Below are 12,981 nucleotides of genomic sequence, written 5' to 3'. Positions count from 1 at the left end.
CCATGAGGGGCAGAGTCAGAATTCGCACCTGGGTCTGGCTAGTCCAAAGCCTTCCATGCCCGAGGTTGCCCTCGTCTCTAGCGGCCCACAGTGATTTTCAGGGCGGCAGCAACCCCCAGCCCCTGCAAGAGGAGACCCCAGGCACCCGGCTCCTTCCCCCTACTTGGGAACCCCACCCCAACCCCGTGCGCTGTCCCGAGCAGCCGCTGAGCGATTTCTCAGGTCATGGCGCCCTCTGGCGGTCAGTGTACAAAAGCGAGGAAGGCAGGGAGCCCGACCCAGGACTGTGTAGCCCGCATTTATTCGTTCGTTTATTCGTCCATCCATTCCACAAACATTTTTGATTTCTTTGTTTGTTTATTTTTGTTATGGCAGCTGGCCGGTACGGGGATCTAACCCTGGACCTTGGTGTTATCAGCACCACGCTCTAACCAGCTGAGCTAACCAGCCAGCCCTTTTTTCCACAAACGTTTTTCGAGTGCCTGCTGGGATAGGCACTGGGGACGTGCTGGGACCGAGACAGACACCACAGCCGGCACACAAATGTATCAATACCGCCCGTGTTGGAAATATGTGCAGGAAAAATTCCAGGTGCATGAGTGTGTATGCCTGAGGGATTGGCTGTGGCCAGTTAGCCAAGGCCCCTGAGGTGAGAGGCTTGATTCGAAGTTAGCTAGAGAAGGGGTGAAGGAGGGAGTGGGGATCAGCTGGGGAGTTCTGGCAGAGGACAGAGCACATGCAAAGGCCCGGCGTAGGAGGAAGTCAGGTGAGTGTGAAGGCTGGAGGAGGAACCCAGATCAGAGGGGCAGGTGGGAGGAGGCCAGTGTGGGAGAAAGGCTGGAGAGGTGAGCCGCCCTGATCTCACAGGGCCTTTGGAGCCTTAATGAGGAGATTTGCTTGTCTCCTCGGTGCGTTGGGATAGCACCATGTGTAGGTGTGATCTCTGGCCCCCGCTGTCTGGGTTTGAATCCTGTTTTGCATTTTTCCAGCTGGCTGACCTTGGGCAAGTTGCTTAAGCTCTCTGAGCCTGTTTCCTTACTCTGGTAATTGGGATGGTAACAGATTTCTCCTCATAGGGCCCCTGTGAGGATTAAGTGAGTCTGTGCAAGGATGGGTGCGGGCCCTCTGGCGTGCTCACGTTTGAGTGCTGGCAGATAGAATTATTATGGTTGGTATTGCTACAGGAGGGTTCTGGGGTGGGGATGACGGGATGGGGATCCCGGTGGCAGGAGGACTCCAGCCTCTGAGGAGGATGGCTTGAGGAGGTGTGGAAGCAGGAAGACAAGTTAGGGGGCTGCTGCAGCGCCCCTGAGGGGAATTGATGGCCTTGTGGATTAGGATGCTGGTGGGGAGGAGAGGACACACTCCAGATAGAATCGGGAGGTAAATCCAATCGAGCTTGGTTGATGGATCGGATACGGGAGGTGGAGGAGAGAGAGGGTCCAACATGACTCCCAAGACCCAGGACATCATAACTAGACAGAATATGAGATGAGGACCAGGGGGGTTGTTATTTGATTGGTTGATAGATTAATTGATTGACAGGAGGAGGGTGCTGGGGTATGCATGAGGTTGAGGGTTACATTGCAGGTACTACACTAAGCAGTGGCTTGTCCAGTAGACAGTGGCTATGAGGGACACTGCAGGAGAGTGGCCCAGGTGAGAAAGGGTTCTGGAGTCACCTGGGCAGAGGTGGTTATTAAGGCCATGGGTGAAGGTGCCTCCATGAGAGAGAGGATGTGGTGGTGCTGGAGACGAGGGCTGACTCTGAGTATCAAGGAGAGCCCACCTGCAAGGCCTTATTAGGGAAGGAGGAGCCAGAAAAGACCCTCAGGGCGAGAGTTTCTGGATCTACCAGTTCTTGGCCACCTGAGGCACACCTGCATTGACTGGGCCCAGGCCCTTCCTCCTCAAAGGGCTTGTTCAGCCTAAACCTGCCATGCCCATTCTCCGTCTTTTAAAATGCCCCTCCCACCCCCACCTTCCACCATGTGGTCGTTCCTGCAATGCTTTCCACTCCTGGTCTCCCCTTCCTTTCCATACCCTTCCTCTGTGTCCTGGCTCAGCCAACATCCGACATCGGAAAGATGCCACCAAATGCCCCAGTACCCCCAGCTCCTCCCAGTGCTTTCCATTAGCTCCAGGCTCCGAGGAGGCCTCTTTCTTGAGATCCCTCAAGTGCTGGCGGTTTGAGTTTTCATTCCTCAGGGATCCCAGGTAAGTAGATGCGGTGGTGTCTTCCTTGATCCCCTTGAGCCTCTTCAAGACCTTCCACCTTCTTGCAACCCCCCTGCTCCTGTGAGTTCCATGGCGTTCACTTCTCCCACCCCTCAGCACTGGTTTCATTGACCAACTTCCCAACCATCCTCTACTCAGCCATGGGAAGCTTGGAAACCTGCAGTCTTCCTCTTCACCCCAAGCTTTGCCATCATCCTGGGTGACTTTGATGGAAAAAAAATTGCAAACACTGTGTGACATACACAGTGTGTATGTTAACAAATTTGAAAATACAAACAAAATAGACAATTTCTGAGGGAATATGAATTACCACAGTTGATGCATCTAGTTCCACCTGGCAGGTGATGGACAATTTTGGAGATAAGAGGCAAGAAATTGATAACTGGTATTCACAGATATTATGCAATTTTGTTTCAACCTTCCTTCTTTTCTAGTATGTATGTTTAAGGCAATACATTCTTCTCAAAACGTGGCTTTGCATCTACCTCAAACTTTATGATATGTTGTGCTCCTGTTACTATTTAGTTCCAAATATTTTGTTTTCCATTGTGAGTTCTTCTATGACCCATAGATTATTTAAAAATACACTGCTTAATTTCTAAATAGTTGGGGATTCTCTAGTTATCTTTTTGCTGATGATTTCTTTTTTTAAATTTTTATTTTTATTGAATCAAAATTGATTATACATATTTGGGGGTTCAACATTGAGATGTTGATCAAATCAATATTACTAGCATATATATTCTTACAAATTGTACTTATTCTTTATGCCCCTTGTCCAATCTCTCCCCATTCCCCTTTCCCTCCCCCCTACTCCCCTCTAATTACCCTAGATTTCTTCTCTCCTTCTGAAAGAATAATGGTTACTCTGTTGATTTGTTGCCTAGATGATCTGTCCAATGCTGAGAAGTGTGATCAGGTCCCCCAATATTATCATAGAGCAGATGCTGCTTCTGTCACTCTGGAATGGGCTTTGTGGCGAGAGACATTCTCTTCTTTTCTTTATCTCTGCTGGTGACTCTCTCTGTGTCAATGCACTCCAGTGGCTGGCAGACCACCTGTGTGGTGGTTGTGGCATCTAGCCGCTTTTGCAGCAGCCATGGTCATTGTGGTAGCTGTGGTGGGCCACCCACATGGAGGTGATGTTTTTGGCACGCTCCTTGGCACTGGTGGTGTGCCAGGTTGTGGGAGGGGGGTTCTTGTCCCTGGCTTGAAGCCTTGGGTCCCCAGGAGGACCCCAATGTGCTGGTTTGGTGTGCCTGGTTATGGGAGGGGGATCCGTTCCCCTTCTCCATGCCTCAGGTCCCCAGGCAGGCCCCGAGGCACTGGCACAGTGTTCCTGGTTGTGTGGGGGGGTCTGGTCCACAGATCTAAGCCTCGGGTCCCTGGGCAGGCCCTGAGACACTGGTGCAGTGTGCCTGGTTGTGGGAGGGGAGTCTGGTCCCCGGCTCCATACCCTGGGCCCCCGGGCAGGGCCCTGTGGCACTGGTGGTGTGAGTGGTTGTGGGTGGTGGTCTGATCCCTGGCTCCATGCCTCATGTCCTCTGGTGGACCCCAAGGCACTGGTGGTGTGGCCCTGAGTGGCCCTGTGCTGATTGGGGGGCGGGTCAGCTGTCCTTGCTGTGTCCCAGTGTTCTCCCAGTGGGCCTGTCTCCCCCACCGCCCGTGCTCCAAACACTTCCCATGGGACGGGTCATGTGCTTGTCCCTTGCGATGACTCACCAGCCTCTGAATGGCTCCACTTTTTCAGCTGTTCTGGCTCTTCACTCCTGCATGGGTCCATGGGACCCTATTAGTGGTCTTACTGTCCCGGAGGCCAGCAAGGCCCTCTTCTCCCCTGCCACCTCCAAAGAATGCCATCTGAAGGGCAGCTGCGGCCTCTGCTGGCTCCTGATCTATGTGCTCTATAGCTGGAGCTTTAAAGCAGCCACCACCAAAAACTCTCAGAGTCGTTTTTTCTTTCTCTCATCGTGGCTTCTCCCACCTTCTTGAACTCCATAGGTCTCTCCTCCTCTTCCCCTGAGCTCCAGAGGCCCCAGCTTGGCTGATGTTACATTTTTATGGTTGTAAATTGGTTGATTTGTGGCAAAGAGTGATGCTGGGGACCATCTATTCCACCATCTTGACTGGAACGATTTTGCTGATGATTTCTAACATAACTCCACTATGTTTTGATAACATACTCTGTATTAAGTCAATCCTTTAGAATTTGTTTTTGCCCCAGCATAAGACAAATCTTCACAAATGTTCTTGAGAACAGTGAATGTTCTACATTGTGTAATGTGGTATTTGATATAGGTGAATTAGGTCAAGTTTGTTAATCATGTTGTTGAAATCTACTTTATTTTTGTCTGCATTAGGTGTGTTAAAATCTCCCTCTATGATTGCGATTTTGGCTTTTCTTCCTTCAGTTCTGTCAGCTTTTACTTTATATATTTTGGGGCTATGTTATTAAGAGCATAAACATTTAGAATTGTTATAGCTTCCTAGTGGACTAAATCTTTTATCATTATGAAATGTCTCTATCTTCAAATAATGTTTGTGTTAAAGTCTACTTGTTTTGAATATTAATACAGCTACATTTTAAAATATTGTTTGCATGATGTATCTCTTTCCATCTCTTTTTTACTTTCCACCTTTCTTATCCTTATATTTAAATTGTGGGGGGTTATTTTTCAAAAAAACTCATTCTACTATTCTTTTTTTTAATTAGACTATTTAATCTGTTTTAGCTTCATCAAATTACCTAAGTATTTTCAGCTTATTCTACGATACTACTATGTGATTTCCATTTCTTCTGCCTATTTATGTTCTTTTTCCTATCCTTTTTTTTTTAACCTTTGTGCCAGTTTTCTAGGGCTGCCATAGCAAAGTACCACAAATTGAATGGCTTAAAACAACAGAAATTTATTGTCTCACCATTCTGGAGGCCAGAAGTCTGAAATTAAGGCATCAACAGTGATGGTTCCTTCTGCGGGCTCTGGGGCAGAGTCTATTCCATGTCTCTCTCCTAGCTTCTGGTGACTTCTGGCAATCCTTGGTGTTCCTTGGCTTGTAGATGCATCTCTCCAGTCTCTGCTTTCATCTTTACATGGCCTTCTCCCTGGGTTTCTGCATATTCACTTGGACATCTTCATATAATCCGCCAATCACACTGGACTAAAAGCCCACCCTACTCCACTATGATTTTGTCTTCCCTTAAATAATTACATCTGCAAGGACTCAATTACCAAATATGGTCAGATCCTGAGGTACTGGGAGTTAGGACTTCAACATAATCGTTTTTGGAGAACACAAATCAACCAACAAAAATCCTTCTTTTGAAAGAAATACTTATTATTATTCTATTCTCCTTCTATTAATTTATTACACATTCTCTTACTATGCTTTTGGTTATTATAAAGATTGAAATATGTGAGCTATACTTATTCAAGTCTGATATTAATGTGTTTTTGCCATTTTTGGACAATGCAAGGACTTTAGAGCATTTTTTTTTTTTTTTCCTATATAAAGATGACTGGTAAGGGGATCTTAACCCTTGACTTGGTGTTGTCAGCACCACGCTCAGCCAGTGAGCGAACCGGCCATCCCTATATAGGATCCGAGGCCGCGGCTCTACCAGCACCGCTGCGCTCCTAGCACCGCACTCTCCCGAGTGAGACACGGGGTTGGCCCCACACTGGATTTTTTTTTTTTTTTTTTTAAAAGATGACCGGTAAGGGGATCTCAACCCTTGGCTTGGTGTTGTCAGCACCACGCTCACCCAGTGAGTGAACCGGCCATCCCTATATGGGATCCGAACCCGTGGCCTTGGTGTTGTCAGCATCACACTCTCCCGAGTGAGCCACGGGCCGGCCCTGGACTTTAGAGCATTTTAACTGCATTTTCTCTCATACTTTTTGTGCTTTTGTTGCCAGACATATGTTAACCTCATGTATATTTAAAATTCCATGAAACATTATTATTCTTGTTTTATATAGTTAATATTCAGTTAGATAAACCCATGTCCTTATTCTTTCCATGTACATCTTTCTTTTTCTGATGCTTCCATCCGAACTATTTTATTTCTACATGAAGTTCCTTTAGTACTTCCATTGGGGGGGATCTATTAGTGACAAATTATGTTTTTGTCTGCTATAAAAATAGTTTGTCCTGATTTTGAAAGGCTATTTCCACAGTGTTTCAAATCCCAACTTGCATATTTTTTAAAAATTTACCTCTTTTGGAGGCTGGCTATTTTGCTCACTCAGCTGATAACACCAAGTCAAGGGTTTGGATCCCTGTACTAGCTAGCCACCAAAAAAAAAAAAAAAAAAAAAAAAAAAACAAATTATTTTTTTACCTCTTTTAAGATATCATCCATCCCATTGTCTTCTGTTTCCATCGTTATTGTTGAGAAGTTAGCTGTAAATCTAATTGTTCCTCTGAAAGTAATTCAGTATGTCTTTATTTGCCCCCTGGCTACTTATTAGGTATTCTCTTTGTCTTCAGTTTTCAGCCATTGTTCTATGATGTGCATAGGTGAGTTTTTATTTGTCTTGTTTGAAGTTCATAGCATTTTTCAAAACTGTGGCTTGAGGTCTTTCCTAACTTTTGTAAAATTTTAGCCACCATGTTAGTCCATTTTGTGTTGCTATAAGAGAATTACCTGACACTGGGCAATTTATGAAGAACAGAGGTTTATTTGGCTTATGATTCTAGGACAGCTGCATCTGGTGTGGGCCTCAGGCTACTTCTACTCATGGCAGAAAGCAGCAGGTAGCCGGCAGGTACAAGCAGATCACATGGCTAGAGGAAGCAAGAGAGAGAGAGAGGGGGGAGGTGCCAGGGTCTTTTAAACAACCAGCTCTCGTGGGAGCTAATAGAGTGAGAACTCACTCATTAATCCCCCCACCTAGGGAGAGCACTAATCCATTCATGAGGGATCTGCCCCCATATCTCAATCAGTTTCCAAAACTGCCACATTGGAGATCAAATTTCCACATGAGTTTTGGAGGGGACAACACATCCAAACTCCATCATTCCACCCTTGGCCCCCCAAAACTCATGTCCCCCTCACATATAAAATACAATTATTCCATCCCAACAGTCCCAAAAGTCTTAGCTTTCTCCAGCACCAACTTAAAATTCCAAAGTCCAAAGTCTCCTCTGAGACCAAAGGCAAAATTCCTTCCAGCTGTGACCCTACCTGTAAAAATCAAAACCATATTTATCTACTGCCAAGATACAATGGTGGAACAGACACTGGGTACATGTTCCCATTCCAAAAGGGAGGAATAGGCCAGAAGAAAGGAGAAACAGGCCCCAAACAAGTCCAAAAGCCAGCAGTATAGACATTAAACCTTAAAGCTCCAAAATAATCTTCTTTGACTCCAAATCCTGCATCCTGGGCACAATGGGGTATTCGGACCCCTTGCTCCCACAGCTCTGTGTGGTGCAGCCCATTGAGCTGTGCTGCTACCTATGACTTTTCAGGCCAGTGTTGTACGTTGCCAGTGGTCTTACAGATCTGAGGTCCTGGTGGCAGCCCCGCTGCCTTGGCTCTACTAGACATTTCCCTGGCGGGGGCTCTCTGTAGGGGCTCCAACCCCACTTTTCTGCTTGGCATTGCTCTAGTAGATGGCCTCCATGGTGGCTCCACCCCTGCAGCAGGTTTCTCTGCCTGGGCCCCCAGGCTTTTCCATACATCCTCTGGAATCTGGGTGGAGGCTGCCACACCTCCACTGCTCTCATGTCCTGCTGGCCTACAGACTTAACACAACGTGGATGCCACCAAGGTTTCAGGCCTCTACTCTCCAGGGCTGCTGCATGAACCACACTTGGAGCTGTTTGAGGCAGGGATGCTCCAGCCAGAGCAGCTGGGATGCAGGGAGCAGGTTTCCAGGGGCAGCTGTGCCCCAGGGCTGTCCTTCGGGACAACTCAGTCCTTCTAGGCCTCAGGGTCTATGACGGGTAGGGCACCCTTCCAGACTTCTCAAATGGCTTTAGGGCTTTTTTCCCATTGTCCTGGTTATTAGCATCTGGCTGCCTTATTACCAAACTAATGTCTTCAGCAAACAGTTTATCCACTTCACCCTTGCATTTTTCTCTTGCTCTCAGCTTCTCTACCACATGGCCAGGCTGCAAATTTTCCAAATCTTTACACTTTCTTCCCTTTTAAATTCTGGCTTTACATCATGCCTTTGCTGCCATAACTCAGAGTAGGCTGTTAAAAGTAACCATGCAGCTTCCTTAATGCTTTGCTGCTTGGAAATTTCTTCTGCCAAATGCTCTGGTTCACAACTCCTAAGTTCCAACTTCCACAAAGTCCAAGGGCATGGACACAATGCAGTCAAGTTCCTTGCTATGGTGTAGCAAGGGTGACCTTTTGTCCAGTTCCTGGTAAGTTTCTCATTTCTATCTGAGACCTCATCATCTGCATGGCCTTTACTGTCCACATTTCTATCAGCATTCTGGTCACAACCATTTAACCAATCTCTAAAATGTTCCAAACATTCTCTCAGCTTTTTGTCTTCTTCTAAGTCCTCCAAACTCCTCCAACCTTTGCCTAACACCCAGTTCCAAAGCTGCATCCACCTTTTCAGGTATCTGTATAGCAACACCCCATTTCTCTGGTACCAGTTTTCTGTATTAGTCCATTTTGTGTTGCTATAACAGAATTACCTGAGACTAGGTAATTTATGAAGAACAGAGGTTTATTTGGCTTATGGTTCTGGGACAGCTGCATCTGGCACGGGCCTCAGGCAGCTTCTACTCATGGTGGAAAGCAGCAGGCAGCTGGTGGGTACAAGCAGATCACATGGTGGGAGGAAGCAAGAGAGAGAGGGGGGGGAGGTGCCAGGGTCTTTTAAAGAACCAGCCCTCATGGGAACTAATAGAGAGAGAACTCACTCATAACTCTCCGACCTAAGGAGAGCACTAATCCATTCATGAAGGATCCACCTCCATGACTAAAACAGCTTCTAGCACTGCCACACTGGGGATCAGATTTCCATATGAGTTTTGGCAGGGACAACTCATCCAAACTCCACCAGCCACTATCTCTTCAAATATTGCTTCCACTCTTTTTCTTTTCTCCTTTTTGGTATTAGATTTCATGTGTATGCTACGGATTGAATTTTGTCCTCCTAAAATTCATATGCTGACACTCTAACACCCCGTATCTTCAAATGTGGCTGTATTTAAGATAAGGCTTTTAAAGAGATAATTAAGACTAAGTGAGGTCACAGGGTGGGTCCTAATCCAATATGACTGGTGTTCTTATGAGGGGAATAAATGTGGGTGCAGAAAGAGGAGTACCATGGATGCATGTGCACAAAAAAAGGCCACGTGAGGAGGATACAGCAAGAAGGTGGCATCTGCAAGCCAAGGAGAGAGGCCTCAGGAGAAACCAAACGTGCTGACACCTTGCTTTTGGACTTCCAGACTCCAGAATTGTGAGAAAACAAATTTCTGTTGTTTAAGCCACTCAGTCTGTGGTATTTTGTTATGGCAGCCTGGGCCAACTAAGACAGTATATTATACCTTTCCATAGTGTCCTTTGTCTCTATTTAAAATCCTTCGGTCTATCTGAGCTCTATTCTGCTATTTTATTTTGACCTATATTTGACCAATACTCCCTTCAACTGTATTTAATCTGCTCTTAAATCCCATCTATTAGTTCTCAACATCAGTTATCCTATTTTTAAATTCTACTTTCCCCTTCAATAATAGCTTTCAATTCCCAAATGAAATTTTCCATCTTTGTAATTAATTTTTTAACCCTATTAATCACAGTTATTTTAAGTTTGCCATATAACACCAATATCTGGTTCTCTTGCGGGTGTGTATCTTTTGTTTTTCTTTCTCTCACTTGCTCGTTGTTTTTGGTTTTTGTTTGTTTGTGTTGTTGTTGTTGAATTCTTGTCTGGTTATTTTTTTTATCGAATGGTGGGCATTATGAATGAACTATTGAGATTCCAGAGATACTGTTTTTCTCCAGAGAGGATTTGCTTTTGTTCCTGGCAGGCATTTGGGGAGGATCACCTTAATCTAAAGAGGAAACAGGCAGATGCCACACTGGGCTTCTCTTGTGTTGAAGTCTGACCTATTTCTGGTTTCCCTTGCTTCTAGAGAATTGCTCTTTGGGAGGGATCTCAGCTGAGAGCCTCGGATGTTTACAAGTCCCTTCAGCCTGTACTGTTTGGCAAATTTTGTTCTCCTGTCCTCATGAGATGTCTGGAAGCTCTGCTTGTCTTAGCCGTACAGAGGCTACTTTCTGCAGGGCCTCCGCTTCTGAACTGGCAGCACCTCAGGAGGAAAGGCTGCACCAAACATTGGCCCCTCAAGTCCTGTCTGCCTGGGTACTTCTCCACTGTCTTTAAATAGATTAAAAAATATTTTGTGCAGGTTCTCTAATTGTTCTAGATGACAGGGTTGGTCTGAAACAAGCTAGTCCACTGCCCACCATTGTTAGAAGCAGAAATCTTCATGTAATAAACATACTGAGACATGAGAAATATCTAACACAGAAAACAACAAAATTTTACAAGAAATATAAAAGAAAACTTGAAAAAACAATAGAAATCCATATCATATGTCTGGATGGGAAAATTTACTATTTGAAAGATATAAATTTTCAGTCATTACTTTAGGATGTTTATGCAATTTAAACTAAAATAGCAGTAGGATTTGGGGAATGGGGAAAGGTGGCATTTTCCCCATTGGAATTAAAAGACAAATAATGAACTGGGAGTAATATTTTCAACATATATGGCCAACAAAGGATTATTGTTTTTACTAGTGCTCTTACTAACCAATAACACTTTGCCAAAAAATTAACAAAGGACATAGAAAAAGCAATTCAAAAGAAGATAGCCAGTACTCAAAACATAAAATGTGCATGTTTGCTGATAATCAAATAACAGCATATTGCAACAGCAATGAGTTGCCATATATTTTAAGTATCTAATTGATCAAAGATGAAAATAAATAATACCCAGGGTTGGGGAGGTTGCAGAGAAGTGGATAGTCCCACATTGCTGGTAAAGTTGTGAATTGTTTCAGTCCTTTTGGAGAGTGCTTTGGCAGCATAGATCTTAGACCTTTGCATATTTTTCGACATAACAAGGAATTTATCCTATGGAAGCAATTGTGAGATGAGCAAAAAGCTTCAAGGATTTGCCTGACAATGCTGTTGATCACTGAAAATTTTTGCATACAATCAAAATGCTTATTATTTAGAGAAACGAAGAATAACTTATGGAACATCCAATCAATGGAATATTGTGCAATTCTTAAAATAAATGATAAAAACATACAGTAGCAATCAAGAAAATGCCAATACGCGGTATGAAAGGAAAGCTGAGGAGGCCTCAGGACCACATGAGTGGAGCTGGCTGAGAGCCCTCCCGCCCCGAGACCCTCAGGATAATCCCATCCTGGCTCCCAGCCCTCCCAAGCTTCCAGCATCTTCCAGACTTTCACCAGACTGCCCTGCACAACCTGACAGCTGACCCGATCCTACAAATCTGCCCTCTTCTCTCTCTTCCTTCTTCCCTCCTCTGCCTCTCACACTGCTACAGACACACCCACGCTCACACAAATACACATACACACACTCTCACACTCCTCACACACGCACATTCACACTCATACATACACTCACACACATACACACACGCTCGCTCACACACATTCACACACACATACACTCCTGCACACACATACACACACTCGCTCACACACACTCACACACACATACACTCCTGCACACACATACACACACACTCGCTCACACACTCACACACACACATACACTCCTGCACACACATACACACACTCGCTCACACACACTCACACTCACACACATACACTCCTGCACACATATACACACACACACTCGCTCACACACACACATTCACACACACATACACTCCTGCACACACATACACACACACTCGCTCACACACATCCACACACACATACACTCCTGCACACACATACACACACTCGCTCACACACACACATTCACACACACATACACTCCTGCACACACATACACACACACTCGCTCACACACATCCACACACACATACACTCCTGCACACACATACACACACACTCGCTCACACACACACTCACACACATACACTCCTGCACACACATACACACACTCGCTCACACACACTCACACACACACATACACTCCTGCACACACATACACACACACTCGCTCACACACACACTCACACACATACACTCCCGCACACACATACACACACTCGCTCACACACACTCACACACACACATACACTCCTGCACACACATACACACACACTCACTCACACACATTCACACACACATACACTCCTGCACACACATACACACACACTCGCTCACACACACTCACACACACACATACACTCCTGCACACACATACACACACACTCGCTCACACACACTCACACTCACACACACATACAGTCCTGCACACACACACACACACACTCGCTCACACACATACAGTCCTGCACACACATACACACACTCGCTCACACACACTCACACACACATACACTCCTGCACACACATACACACACACTCGCTCACACACATTCACACACACACTCCTGCACACACATGCACACACACTCGCTCACACACACTCACACTCACACACACATACAGTCCTGCACACACATACACACACACTTGCTCACACACATACAGTCCTGCACACACATACACACACACTCGCTCACA

The 12,981-nt window shown here is 45.6% G+C and overlaps 1 non-coding gene across 1 annotated transcript; it reads right to left on the bottom strand.

The window, feature by feature from the left end:
• Positions 1-376: 376 nt before the first annotated feature.
• Positions 377-450, bottom strand: TRNAI-GAU. Its single transcript has one exon. It is a non-coding gene; the product is annotated as a tRNA-Ile (tRNA).
• Between the last annotated feature and the right edge of the window lie 12,531 nt (positions 451-12,981).

This window comes from Galeopterus variegatus, unplaced genomic scaffold, assembly GCF_000696425.1.
Source record: "Galeopterus variegatus unplaced genomic scaffold, G_variegatus-3.0.2 Scaffold1885, whole genome shotgun sequence".
Taxonomy (NCBI): Eukaryota; Metazoa; Chordata; class Mammalia; order Dermoptera; family Cynocephalidae; genus Galeopterus; species Galeopterus variegatus.
Note: the sequence above shows the minus strand (reverse complement) of the source record. Positions and strands in the feature narration are given on the sequence as shown.